Here is a 13,831-nt window from a genome sequence, read left to right as displayed (position 1 = left end):
CTGAACAAGAAGATGATGTTCCTACCATTCTTTAGATCCCACGACAGATCCCTAGAGAAGAACTGAATCAACTTATTCCTTTCGAATGGATTTCCAGCTATGAATAGCTTCATCAGCAATCTTTACACATCCATCTCTCAGATCCTAAGTTCCATAGACTCCCAGATGGAACGGTAAAGACAGTGTTCAACTCGAAAGATATGGCTTCATCCAGCACTCCTCTGGTGTTCCAATCGTTGATGATAAAGCCTGTTACTTTCGAAGATGACATTCCAGTTAGTCACGTTGAAGCAGACGTATCCCCCATCTATACCGACAAAATTGAAGGACATTTCATATGGGACGTTGATCCAGCTATGTGCGATCCAGATTGCACTTGCCATCAATCTCACCAAAGAGAAACAAAACCATCTTGTAAACTTTTTCTCCTCACAGAAAACCTGATGACCCATCCAGCCCATAGATAGGCATCCGACAACCAGATCCAAAACCAAAGCCTTTATGGATCTATGATAGAGCCCTTGAGATTCTTCGCGAAGAAGGACTCCTTCCTCTAGAAGAACCTGAACCAGAACCTTACCAAACTCTAGTTTCCAAACTACCCCAATCTCAGCCAATTCCCTGTTTCATGGCTTCTCCGTATGATAAGCAGTTTCCACCCTTGGAACCTAGATCATACACAGACTCTAACCTTCATACCAGGCCCTTCATCCAGCCCTCTAAAGTTCAACCAGACGGTTCCAGGAAGCTTCCATCACAAGCTTAGCAAGTTCTGAACTAGCAAACCCAGAATGCTAGAACCCAGAATACAACGTTGACTGCCATTGACCACAAAGTTGACAAACTCATCCAGCATGGCGCTCAGATGAACCAACGTTTTGACAGCCTTGATTCCAAAATTGAAGCTTTATATGTTGATCTCAAAAGAAGGATTGATTGCCTTGATACTGAGCTCAAACAATACATTTCTGTAGGATACTTTGGATCAATGTTCAATGAAAAGGAAACAGAAATCAGAAGACTCAAAGACCAAGTATCACAAATTGAACGAAAATATCGTCCAACTCCCTCACGAACCTACATTCCAAAAGCCTTTCCATATGCTCCATCATACTCTTTCATTCCTCAGTCACCACCGACTTCATCCTACCAACAACCAGATTATTCCAAGCATTTCAAGTCCACTGCTGAAATTCTTAAGAGACATTCTCTTATTCCATCAGCTCCCATTGCTCGCAGATCTTCAATTCCGGCAAAACCTTTGCCTCCTAAACCTGCTGATCAAAAGCTCAAAAGTCTATTTGTATCACCTGATTAATCTCCATCCTTCCTTGCTGACCCTGTTCCTGAAATACCCATTGATGATAACAGTGATGTTTCAATTGAAATCGAAACATTGTCCTCCTCCTCAGATCAAGAGATTACAGATCTCACCAATATGATGATGGCATCTCCCACAGAACCAGGATCATCCAGAACCCAGGAATTCCATGAAGAGACCGATACCATAGTTCCTATTGTGGAAGAACCTCCTGAAGCCACTTCGACTACTTCTCATTCGGTTCCACACCATTCAAATAATAATTCATGGTTCTCTTTTGATGGATTACCTCCAGCCAAATGGAGAGATCGAATTGGTGAATTTGGTGCATAGATTGACCTTCAGCTCTCAAAGCTCGGGAACACTTTACAATCAGTTTTCGTTAAATTCACATCTAGATTTACTGGAACATTAAGAGACTGGTTTCAAAGTCTTGGTGAATTCAGACAAGTTACGTTCATTCAATCCCAGATTTCCTCTTTTGCCTTGGGTACACTTTACAGAGAATTCGTCGGTGATCCAGACATTCATGCCAATACAGTTCGACAAGAATATTTTGAAATGAGATGTTGTTCTTTAAAAAGAAAGGATCTTGATTTTCATTATCAAAGGATGTCTAAGAGATACTATCTTCTTGGTGGATTTCATGATGATAATCTCAGACAACTTTACATTAATTCTATGCCAGAAGATATGCAGCCAAATTTACAGAGAAAAATTGCTTCTCTCTTGCAACCACTCAAAGAAATCTCGTTAGGAGAGATTCATCAGCTGGCACTCACCTTTCTTGAAAAGTTATGTGATACTCATCAATTGTTTTCAAAGATGATCAAGCAGAATCATAAGTTCACAAAGCAATGCAAGAAGCCTTACTTGCAGATCAAATGCAAAGAAAAGAATTGCATCTGTAGTCCTAAAAAGAAGAAGCATTTCAAAGACTACGGTTTTGACAAGCTTTCCAAGAAAGACCACAGAAAGAAGAAAAGATTCAGATTCTTCGAAAAGAAGAACCGACGAGGACATAACAAATCTCCTCGCTATTTCATTTGCAAGAAAAAAGGGCACTATGCAAAGCAATGCCCGATGAATAGGACAAAGTCTGCAAAGCTTGCCCAACAATTACAGAATGAAGAACTCGATGCAGATGCATAATCTGTTCTTTTAGAACAAGAAGAGATGACTGAAGAAACTATTCTCGTTCTTACTGATTCAAAAGATTCTGATTCAGACATTGATTATCATTCAAACGAAACTCTCCAAGTCCAACCACTCCAACCTATTCCCTTCTCTCAAGATTCTCATATCAGTCCTCATGTCCAGATTCAGCTCCTTCCTGAAAAATACGGTAAACGCATTCTTGCTGTTGCATTCATTGATACAAGATCCCATAAGACCATGATCAATCCAAAAGTCCTACCATCAGATTGTTGGTCTTCCCATACTCAATTTTTCAGAGCTGCTAATGATCAAATTTTTACTACTACCTTGATTTCTAAAAGGAAAATTGGGATTAAACTCCTTCCTAATTGTATCATTTGGACTCATGTTATCGGTAGTCCTCTTCCTCAAAAAGATGTTCTATTAGGATGGGACGTTTATTGTCTTTTAAAATCCTTAAGGATTCTTCCCACTGGAATTAAGTACAAAAGAGAATTCAAGCCTTTTACCCAGACAAACAAAATCTATTCTCTTTCGTATTCTCCTCCAGATTTTCAGCCCATTTCAAAACAAACTTCTGAAATTATGTGCAGAAAGTCATGATCTGTTCATTCATGATCATCCACTCTGGAAAAACCCACACTTTTTCATCCACATTCCCTTCAAACTCAATGAAGATGTTAGTCCGACCAAGGCTACCCATCCGGGAATGACTCCATCAGACCTCAAGCTATCCAGAGAAGAATGCTATTCTTTATTAAAACAAGGTCTCATTGAACCAACCAATTCCTCTTGGGCATGTCAAACATTTTATGTTAAAAAAAGATCAGCAAAGATCAGAGGAAAAAAGAGATTAGTTATTGATTACAAGCCGTTGAATATGTTCATCAGGGATGATAGGTTCCCTATTCCAAAAGCCAGAACACAATTCATCCATCTTGTTGAGGCAGAAATATTTTCAAAGTTTGATCTAAAAGGTGCTTTTTGGCAACTCAGCATTCACCCAGATGACAGATACAAGACAGCGTTCTGTATTCCGAATGAACAATTCCAATGGACAGTTTTGCCCTTCAATTTAAAGATTGCGCCGTCACTGTTTCAAAAGGCGATGACTAGGATTTTTAATCCTATCCTGCCCAGTACCTTGATTTACATTGATGATATATTATTGTTTTCAAAAAGTCTTGCAGAACACCATCACCTTCTTGAACATTTCCACTAGCTGGCATCACAGTATGGGATAATGTTATCAGAAAAGTAAAGCGTGATTGGACAAAAAGAAATTGATTTTCTGGGGATGAAAATTTCCTACGAAACTATCTGTCCAGGTCCACATCTCGCAGAGCAATTATTGCAGTTTCCAGATGCTAATCTTTCTGGCAAAGAAATTCAACAATTTCTTGGCATAATTAATTACATTAGAGATTTCATCCCGCATGCGAGTCATTATACCAGCTCCCTGTCACAACTGTTGAAAAAGAAACTACCCCTATGGGGCCCTGGCCAGACACATGCTGTCAAGTATTTGAAAAAAGTTGCCAAGGATCCACCGCCTCTGACTATTCCATCCACCGGCAATCTTATCCTCCAGTCAGACGCCAGTGACCATTATTGGGGTGCCCTACTTTTTGAAGATAAGGATAACAAAAGAGCATATCGTGGACACGCAAATGGAGAATTCAAAGATTCCTAGAAGCACTTCACACTGTGTTTAAAGAGATTATTGAGGTGAAAAATGAAATTCAAAAATTTGACTTCTACGTCAGATCAAAGCACTTCACAGTCGAAATGGACAATTCATCTTTCCCAAAGATGCTTGAATTCCGAAACAAGATTCTCCCTGATCCATAGATTCTCAAACTGAAAGACTGGTTTTCCCGATATGACTTCTCTGTGAAGCATATAAAAGGCGATAATATTGTCCTCGCTAATGTGTTATCTCGCACCCGAAAAACAATCTTCCTCACATCTAAACACCAAGCCATACCACTGATTTTCATGGCCTCATTCTCATCATCACCTCCAGATATCCTCTACCTCAGTGCTTCTACCCAGATACATTTCCCACCAGAAATACCTCCAGAAACCACTGATGTCTCCAAAATCAAGTTCTGTGCAAAACCCTTCAGTTACCACTATGCTCAGATTATTGGCCATCACCAAACCTTCCCAGCATATCCATTCCTTAATCCCTACGTCATCAAGCCGTCATCCTTCAATACTCATGTACTATGGTATCTATGGTATCTTTCTGTTTTGCATGTACATGCTGTATTCCTCCCTCTACAAGAGACGTATACCCATCTTCATGATCCAGCCAACCAGAAGTCCCTGTTCTATACCTTCCTCTAGCTGTTTGATCCGCTCTTCACATGGAGAAAGAAACTAGCTACCCTCATGGGTGACCATAACCTCTGGAAGATGGGCCTAACTGATGCAGCCGCAGTACACAGTATCTTCATTCTACATAGGCCGTATTTCTACAATCCGATCAGAAGCCTCCTATGGTCCCAGAATCAAGCCTATGAATGGGATACGCTGTACAACCTTTCTACATGACCAAGCTACAAACCCTCACTGCTGAACCATCTCTACGAAATGAATGATCTGAAGTTATGTTCCGAGCTCGTCACGGCAATTCCAGACGAGATTCCTGCTCCAAAGCCACCTAATAAGGACCCTCCTAATCTAGATCCTATGGATACAGATGATGAAGACAACCCATGGAAGCAGAAGACCTACTACCATCCGATCCATGGACAGATCACGGATGAAGACTACATCAACCTCAACCTCTCGCCATCTCACCGAAGTCTATAATGGCAGGCCACATCTACTTTATGTATTATTATCTCCTAAAGTCCACAATGTTGGGCTGCTGTTGTCTACTTGTATCATAAGTTTGCTTGTAAGTTAGAGTTGTTGGCTTAAAGTCAAGAGTTTGTTGCATAATTAAAGGTGGTGGGTCACTCCCGCCAAATGCAGCCGCCCATGTGCTGTCACCTTTATTTATGTCTGTTGTCAGTCATCTTTGTCAGTTGTCAGTCGACGCCAAAAAAGTCTTCACTGACTTTGCTTTATGTTATCGTCCATCTTTATGTCTTTATTATGTTTGCTTTATGTCTCTTTCGATGTTTGCTTATCGTGTAAGCTTCGAGGTCTCAGAACCTCTATATAAGGGACTGCCTTCCCTTTTGTAAGGCAGAACAAGTTTGGAGAACAAGTTTGGGAAAAGCAGAGCTAGTTTGTAATAAACCCCTCTTTGTGTTCTTATCCTCTATGGCTTTCTAAATTCCTTCTTCCCCTAAAGGCTATTTGTCCGAAGGACTTCTATCTTCTACTTCTATGAACTTGTAGTTTCTTTATGATATTACGAGGGATATCTTTACAGTGGATACCCGTAACCTGCCGAGTCACTGTGCTGGAGCAAAGCAAACTTCTGGTTTAACGAAACTGTAATGGGTTCCTTGGAATGATCATAACATGGCACCGAGTATGCTCTGTGCTTGTCTCTAAGAGGATCCTGCACATCAGAAAGGTTGTACGGTCCCCGAAGACCTCCTCTGGTAAAGCATTTGGTTGAAGGACCCGAGTTCTCTGTTTGAGTGGCCGTGTGGAAGGCCTGTGTTGGAGATGTGGTCCTAGATTGGTTGCTTTCCTTTGGAAGGTCTTGGGGCTCCCATCTCTCATGTGGTATCAGAGCCATATCCTTCCCTGGAGTCCAGGAAAGTTAAGGTCATAGAAGAAAATTTTAGAAGTAATCATTTTATTAATAAAAATAGTCAAATTAAATAATCTTAGAAAGATAAATTTTTATAAGCTCGGCCAAAATTATATAAAATTATATTTAAACTATATAAAAACTAAAATTTAAAATTAAAATAAAAAACTTCAATTTAGTTAAAAAAATAAACAAACATTATATACATACATACATACATACATACATACATATATATATATATATATATATGTTTATTATACTAAATTAGCAATATAAAAAAGTAAATTATTCTATAACAAAAAAATCTAAATGTTTTTAAAATAATATGAAATATTTTTAATAAAATAAATTTTATACGTAATGTAAATCATTTTATGATAAAAATATTTGAATTAAATAATCTCAGAAAATTAAATTTCAATAAACTCGGCCTAAATTATATAAAATTATATTTAAATATATAAAAATTAAAATTTCAACTTAAAAGGAAAAACTTCCATTTAGTTAAAAAAAAAATAAGACAAATTTTAAATATAGATATCTGTTTTATACTAAATGAACAAAAATTAAAAAAAAGTAAATTATTCTATAACAAAAATATCTAAATGTTTTAAAATAATATGAAATATTTTTACAATAAAATAAATTTAATCAATTTAGATAAACTTATATTCATAAAATATAGTTTAGATATGTTAAAGTTTAAACCTTTTAGTGACAAAAAAAAAAGGTAGTGTATGCATATCATATATAAAAGTTAAATAGTGTAGAAAATTTTATAGGCAAAAAATTATTATCTTTTATAAGTAAGACAAGTACTTTCAAAAAAATTAAATTCAATAATGTTGGATAAATATATATTTAAAATTTCTATTTTGAATTGGTCGAGCTTTGGACCTAAAAACTCAGTTCACTCAAAAAATAAAATAAATGCCATGGTACTACAGATGTTAAATAAAATGTACATCCCAAGATAAAATGGGTAAATTCATCTAATGTCCTCTAAAATTATTATAAAGTGTCTAATATCATTTAGGTAAATTTTTTAAATGGACCTGTAAAATTATAAGTACTCTCCAAATAATGAATTCTAAATTCATTTAAATTTTAAAAAAATCATTATTTGATCATTAAATAAATAAATAAACCATAATATAAGTTATTAGGTAGCAAATTACTTTAAAATTTGTAAAAAAGTTATTAATATTTCTATAATAAGGAGTCAACATTGAGATTTTTTAAAATAAAAAAGAATGACAAATCTAATTATTATTTTTTTACGTATAATGTTAATATATATATATATTTTTTATTAGAATATTTGTATCATATTATATCTTATATTTTTTTTATATTTACATTGTCAGACACCCCAATTTTAACTAGACCATTTTCGAGAAAATCCGGTATAATAAAAGTTGACTTCAAATCCCAGAAATGGGAGGATCCGATTGAGTCCCATTTTATGTCGAATCGAGTCCTGTTTTATTTTAAATTGGAGTCCCGTTTTAAAATCGAGTCCCGGTTATTTTCAAAGATGAGTTCAGGATATTTTTAGAATAGAGTCCTTTTAGGTTTTTAAATCGAGTCTTTTAATTTGGAAATTGAGTTTTTAATTAAGGTCCTTTTAAATTTAAATTGAATCTTTGAATTTTCAAATTGAGTCCTTCAATTTTTAATTGAATAGGAATTTTTAAACTAAAAATTTTTAGAATGAAGTTTTTAAACTTCAAATTGGGTTTTTGAATTTTTCAATTGAGTCTTTTATTTTTAAACCGGGTCTTTCGATTTTAAAATCGAGTATTTTATCGAGTCATTTTGTTTTTTGAGTCCAAGTGTTCTCAAACTTTTGAGCTTTCAAAATCTTAGAGTGTTTGAAATTGGGTCTTAATATCAAAATCAATTTGTGTTTAGGTATTAAAGTCATATCCTGATGACCGCGTTTGTTTTGGTTGAAATTGGTCAAAATTAGTCAACTAGTTGGTCAAAATTGATCAACTGATTTGGTCAAAATTAGTCAACTGATTTGCTCAAAATTGATCAATTTATTCGATCAAAATTGGTCAACACGGGAGTGCATACATCATTTATTCAGGGAAGAAAGCACGTGTGTGCACATTGGTGATTAAGGTTTGATAAATAAGTGATTGGTTTGTGGTTTCAATATATACATATCTCAAAGATTTTTCATCTTTCATACTCATATATCTACTATTTTTATTGAGAAGAAAAACCTTAGTTCATTACTTGAAATTTTTATTTTAGAAAGGATTTTACTAAAGGTTGAATATTTCTCGATATTCAAGTTTTTATTTTTATTTAGAGACTTAATATTTTGTTATTGCAAAAACTTTTTGATTGAAAATTCTAAGAGCTCCTAAATACATATTCCTGGGGGATATTTTCTGAAAATTATTAGACAAAGTCTTTGGAGCAAAACTGATTTACGTATATTCTTACAAAGATCATCAAGTTGGATTAAATCTTTGAAGTTGAATAGTCATATTTATATTTATACAAAGATTATAAAAAGGATTCATTGACCACATCGCATAATCTCATTAAGCTTCATGTTTTATCATATGATTATGTATTAGGATTTATCTTGTACTCACTAGTTTGGTTAGAAGCATTCTGAGTTTTGCAAAAATTGTATTCGTTATATTGTATTCACGGTTCAGGTTGTGAACCAGGGTTGAGGAGGAAGCTACTCCTCTTGTAATTAGTGGACTGTAAAGGGAAGCTCCGTCCCAATTAAAGAAGTAAGGATTAGTGGAATCATTGAGCGGGTTGCTCAAGGCAAGGACGTAGGGCGGGTTGGTTGAACCTCGTAAAATCACGTTTGCATCTCTCTTAGCAATAGCTCTTTTAATTTCCGCGTACATTTATTTATGTGAATATTGTGAATGTTTTGAATATATAGTAGATCTACAACGTAATTGGGTAAAATAGGTTGATTGACAAAATCACTCATTAGGTTGATTAATTGAAAAACATTGAGGTTGTTGTAAGTAGCTTGCAAGTTTGTAATTGAAAGTTTTCAAAATTAGAACTTAAAGGACTTAATTTTTAAAATACCTAATTCATCCCTCCCCCCCCCCCCTTCTTGGGATAACATCGAAATTCACATTTGGTATCAGAGCGAGGTTACATAGACTTAACCGTTATTTTTGTAAAAAAATCACAATGGCACACATCGATGTAACCCCATTCGGTGAGGGACATCCGTTCACTAGACCATCAATTTTTTGCGGTGTAAATTACACCTACTAGAAACGAAGGATGAGTATATATCTTTTAAATGTTAATTGGAAAGTGTGGAGAATAGTTTCTAAAGGAAATCATGTTCCTAAGAAAGTAGTTGTTAAAGTTAATGTACCTAAAACTGAAGATGAATATACAAAGGATGACTGGAAATCTGTTCAAATAAATGCTACTACAATAAACCTTCTATACTGTGTACTAGACGTTAATGAGTTTAATAGGGTGATGGCTTGTGAAATTGCTAAAGAGATATGGGGAAAATTAGAAGTAACGTATGAAGGCACTAAAGAAGTGAAATATGGCAGGATAAACATGTTTACTAGTGAATATGAGGCATTCAAAATGAATGTTGATGAATCTATTCAATCCATGTACACTAGATTCACACAAATCATGAATTCATTAAATGCTCTTGGTAAATCTTACCCTACTTATGAGTTGATTAGGAAATTCCTTAGGGGACTACCACCAGTTTGGGAAGCTAAAGCTACAGTCATAGCTGAAGGAAAAAATCTAAAAGAAATGTCAGTAAATGAATTAATCGGTTCACTCATCACTTATGAGCTAGCAATAAATGAGAGGAAAAATGAGTAGAATAAAGTAAAGAGAGTTACAGCTCTTAAGGCATCGTCTAGCAACTCTAGTGAAGGAAGTAACTCATAATCGGAAGATGACATGGCCTTGTTGACTAAGAAGTTCGGAAAGTTCTTGAAGAAGAATAAGAAGTTTGATAGAAAATTTCGAAACTTAAAATCAGAAAAGGGAAAGTTAAGCAAGAAGAAATAGAATGATGATCTGCCAACTTGCTACACCTGCAGAGAGGTTGGACATATCGAGCATGAATGTCCTAAACTAAAGAAAGCCTCCAATGAAAAGAAGAAGGCTCTAAAAGTCGATTGGGACACGCACAACATAAGCAGTTTAGACACTGAGTGCAATGATGATCAAGTAGTCAATCTGTGTCTAATGGCACATGATGACCTTGAGGTACAATCATCTTTCTCAGCATCTTCTTATTATTCTAGTGATTCTGAAAATGAAAATAGCATGTTTTCTTATAATGAATTGCAACAGGAATACTTGTACACTCTTAAAATGCTTAAGAAAAAAACTAAGAAAATTTCTAATTTGAAATGTAAAGTAAAAGATCTCTCAAAGCTTATTGAAAAACAGAATGAGTCTCATGCATCTGTGATAAAAGAAAAAGATTTAAAAATTGAGAAATTGGAAAGAAAATTGAAAAACAATTCTAAAATTATTCATAAATTCACAGAGGGTCAGAGTAACTTTGAAAGGCTCCTTGGAGCACAAAGAAATTCCTTTGATAAAGAAGGACTTGGTTTTAATGGAAAGGAAAATTTGAAACAAAAACATTTTTACATGGGTTATTTTGTAAGAGAATCAAAAGCTTATACTCCATCGAAAGACTCCTATAAATATATTACATGTTTTAAATGTAAAAGGATAGGTCACATAAAATTTGATTGTCCTTTTAAGAACAAAGATGTTAAAATTAAAAAGGTATGGAGAGTTAAAGGAGATTCAAGCACTAACTCCCATGGACCCAAGAAAAAATGGGTACCAAAAATAGTTACTTAAATGCCTATTGCAAGTATGCTTGAGATCATCCTCCTCAAAGGATAGATGATATATGGACAGTGGATGTTCACGACATATGACTAGGGATAAAGCTAAATTCGTATCCATCACTCCAAAAGATGGAGGATTTGTCACTTTTGGGGACAACGCAAAAGGCAAGATAATAGGAGTAGGTAAAGTTGGTAACGATCCATCACTTATTATAGATGATGTTTTACTGGTTGAGGGTTTAAAACATAACTTATTAAGTACAAGTCAACTGTGTGAAAAGGTTATAGAGTATCCTTAAAACATGACAAGTGCATTGTTGAATATAAAACTGATAACAAAATTCTATTTACTACTGACCGTCATGAAAATGTATATACCACCAGCTTTGATAACTTAACTTCTCAACGTGTGATATGTTTCTCTGTTATGAATGAGATTAGCTGGATTTAGCATAAGAGACTAGGACATGCAAGCATTGACTTAATATCTAAACTAGCTAAGGGAGACTTAGTTAAGGGATTGCCTAAGACAAAATTTGTGAAAGACAAAATATGTGATCCATGTCAGTTAGGAAAACAAACAAGATCTAGTTTTAAGAAAAAGAAAGTAATCTCTACTACTAGGTCACTTCAAATGCTACATTTAGATTTATTTGGTCCAAACCCAATTTAGAGTTCAGGAGGAAAATCATACGCTTTTGTTATCATTGATGATTATTTTAAATATACTTGGGTACTATTTTTAGGTCACAAAGAAGAAATGTGTGAACAATTTATTAAACTGTGCAAGAAAATTCAAAATGAAAATGGATATATAATCACAAAAATTTGGAGTGATAGGGGTAGAGAATTCAAAAATCAAGGTATGGAAGAATATTATGATTCATTAGGAATATCTCATAACTTTTCAGCTCCTACAACATCACAACAGAATGGTGTAGTTGAAGGAAAGAATAGGTATATGCAAGAAATGGTCAGGATCATGCTTAACGAACATGAGCTACCTAAGTACTTTTGGGCTAAGGCAGTGAACACCGCCTATTATGATCTAAATAGAGTTATGATTAGACAATCTCTAAATAAGACTCCTTATGAATTATGGAATGACCATAGACCAAACATCTTATATTTTCATGTCTTTGGTTATAAATACTTTGTGCTTAGAGACAATGAACATTTAGAAAAGTTTGATGTGAAATCTGATGAAGGTATTTTTCTAAGATATGTCTTAGATAGCTAAGCCTGCAGGGTATATAATAAATGAACATTAACCGTTGTAGAATTCATTCACGTAGTATTCGATGAGTCAAATCCATTTGCTCAAAAGACTTATGAGGATGAAATTGAGATAAATAAGGAATTTGAAAATTGTCCAATTGAAGATAATTTAGATAAGAGAAATGAATTTAAGGAAACATCTTCTGAAGATAATCAAGTTGAAAAAGAAGTTAGTGAACTACCTATAGAATGGAAGTACATAAAGAATAGATCAAATTATAGGAGAACCATCACGTGGAGTAGCTACACGATCCTCACTTAGAAATGTGATTAGTTATTTTTCTTTCTTATCACAAGAAGAACCTAAGAATGTGAGTGAAGCAATTTAGGATGAATCTTGAGTGATATCTATGCAAGAAGAATTAAACCAATTTGAGAGGAATAAAGTCCGGACATTAGTTCCTAGACCTAAGGATAAGACAGTTATTGGAACAAAATAGATATATAGGAACAAGAAAGATGAACATGGAATAGTTGTTAGAAATAAAGCAAGACTTATAGTTCAAGAATATAACTAGGAGGAAGGCATAGATTTTGAGGAAACATTCGCACATGTAGCTAGAATGGAAGTCATTCGAATGTTGTTAGCTTATGCTGCTTTTAAGGATTTCAAACTGTATCAAATGGATGTCAAAAGCACATTTTTAAATGGTTACATAAGTGAAGAAATATATGTAGAACAACTCGCAGGCTTTAAAAACCATGAAGTATCCAAATCACGTTTATAAATTGACTAAAGCCTTATATGGTTTAAAGCAAGCTCCTAGAGCTTGATATGAAAAGTTAAGCGGTTTTCTACTAGATAATAAATTTATCAGAGGGAAGATAGACACAACACTTTTCATAAAATTTAAGAATGATAACATGCTCCTAGTACAAGTATACGTAGATGATATCATATTTGGAGCAACAAATGAAGAGTTGTGCAATGGGTTTGCAAGTTGTATGCAAAACGAATTTGAGATGAGCATGGTGAGAGAACTTAATTTCTTCCTAGGACTTCATATCAAACAAGCAAATCATGGAATTTTCATAAATCAATCGAAGTATATTTGAGACTTGCTCAAAAGGTTTAATATGGAAGATGGTAAAATTCTAGGAATGCCTATGAGCTCTTCAGTAAAATTAGACAAAGATGAGTAAGGGATACCAGTAGATGTTATGCTCTACCGTGGGATGATTGCTACTTTACTATATCTGACAGCTAGCAAGCCTAACATAATATTTAGTATATGTTTGTGCGCAAGATTTCAGACTACACCTAAAGAGTCCCACTTATTAGCTGTCAAAAGAATACTTAGATACCTGATTGGAACCATTGAACTTGGATTATGGTATCCTAAGTATACCTCCTTTGAGATTGTTAGCTATTCGGATGTTGATTTTGTCGATAGCAAAGTAGATAGAAAAAGTACGAGCGACACATGTCATTACTTAGGACATTCTTTAGTATCTTGGTTTTCAAAGAAGCAAAATTTAGTTGCTATTTCCATAACT

This window comes from Malania oleifera, chromosome 10, assembly GCF_029873635.1.
Source record: "Malania oleifera isolate guangnan ecotype guangnan chromosome 10, ASM2987363v1, whole genome shotgun sequence".
In the NCBI taxonomy this organism is placed as follows: domain Eukaryota; kingdom Viridiplantae; phylum Streptophyta; class Magnoliopsida; order Santalales; family Ximeniaceae; genus Malania; species Malania oleifera.
Note: the sequence above shows the minus strand (reverse complement) of the source record.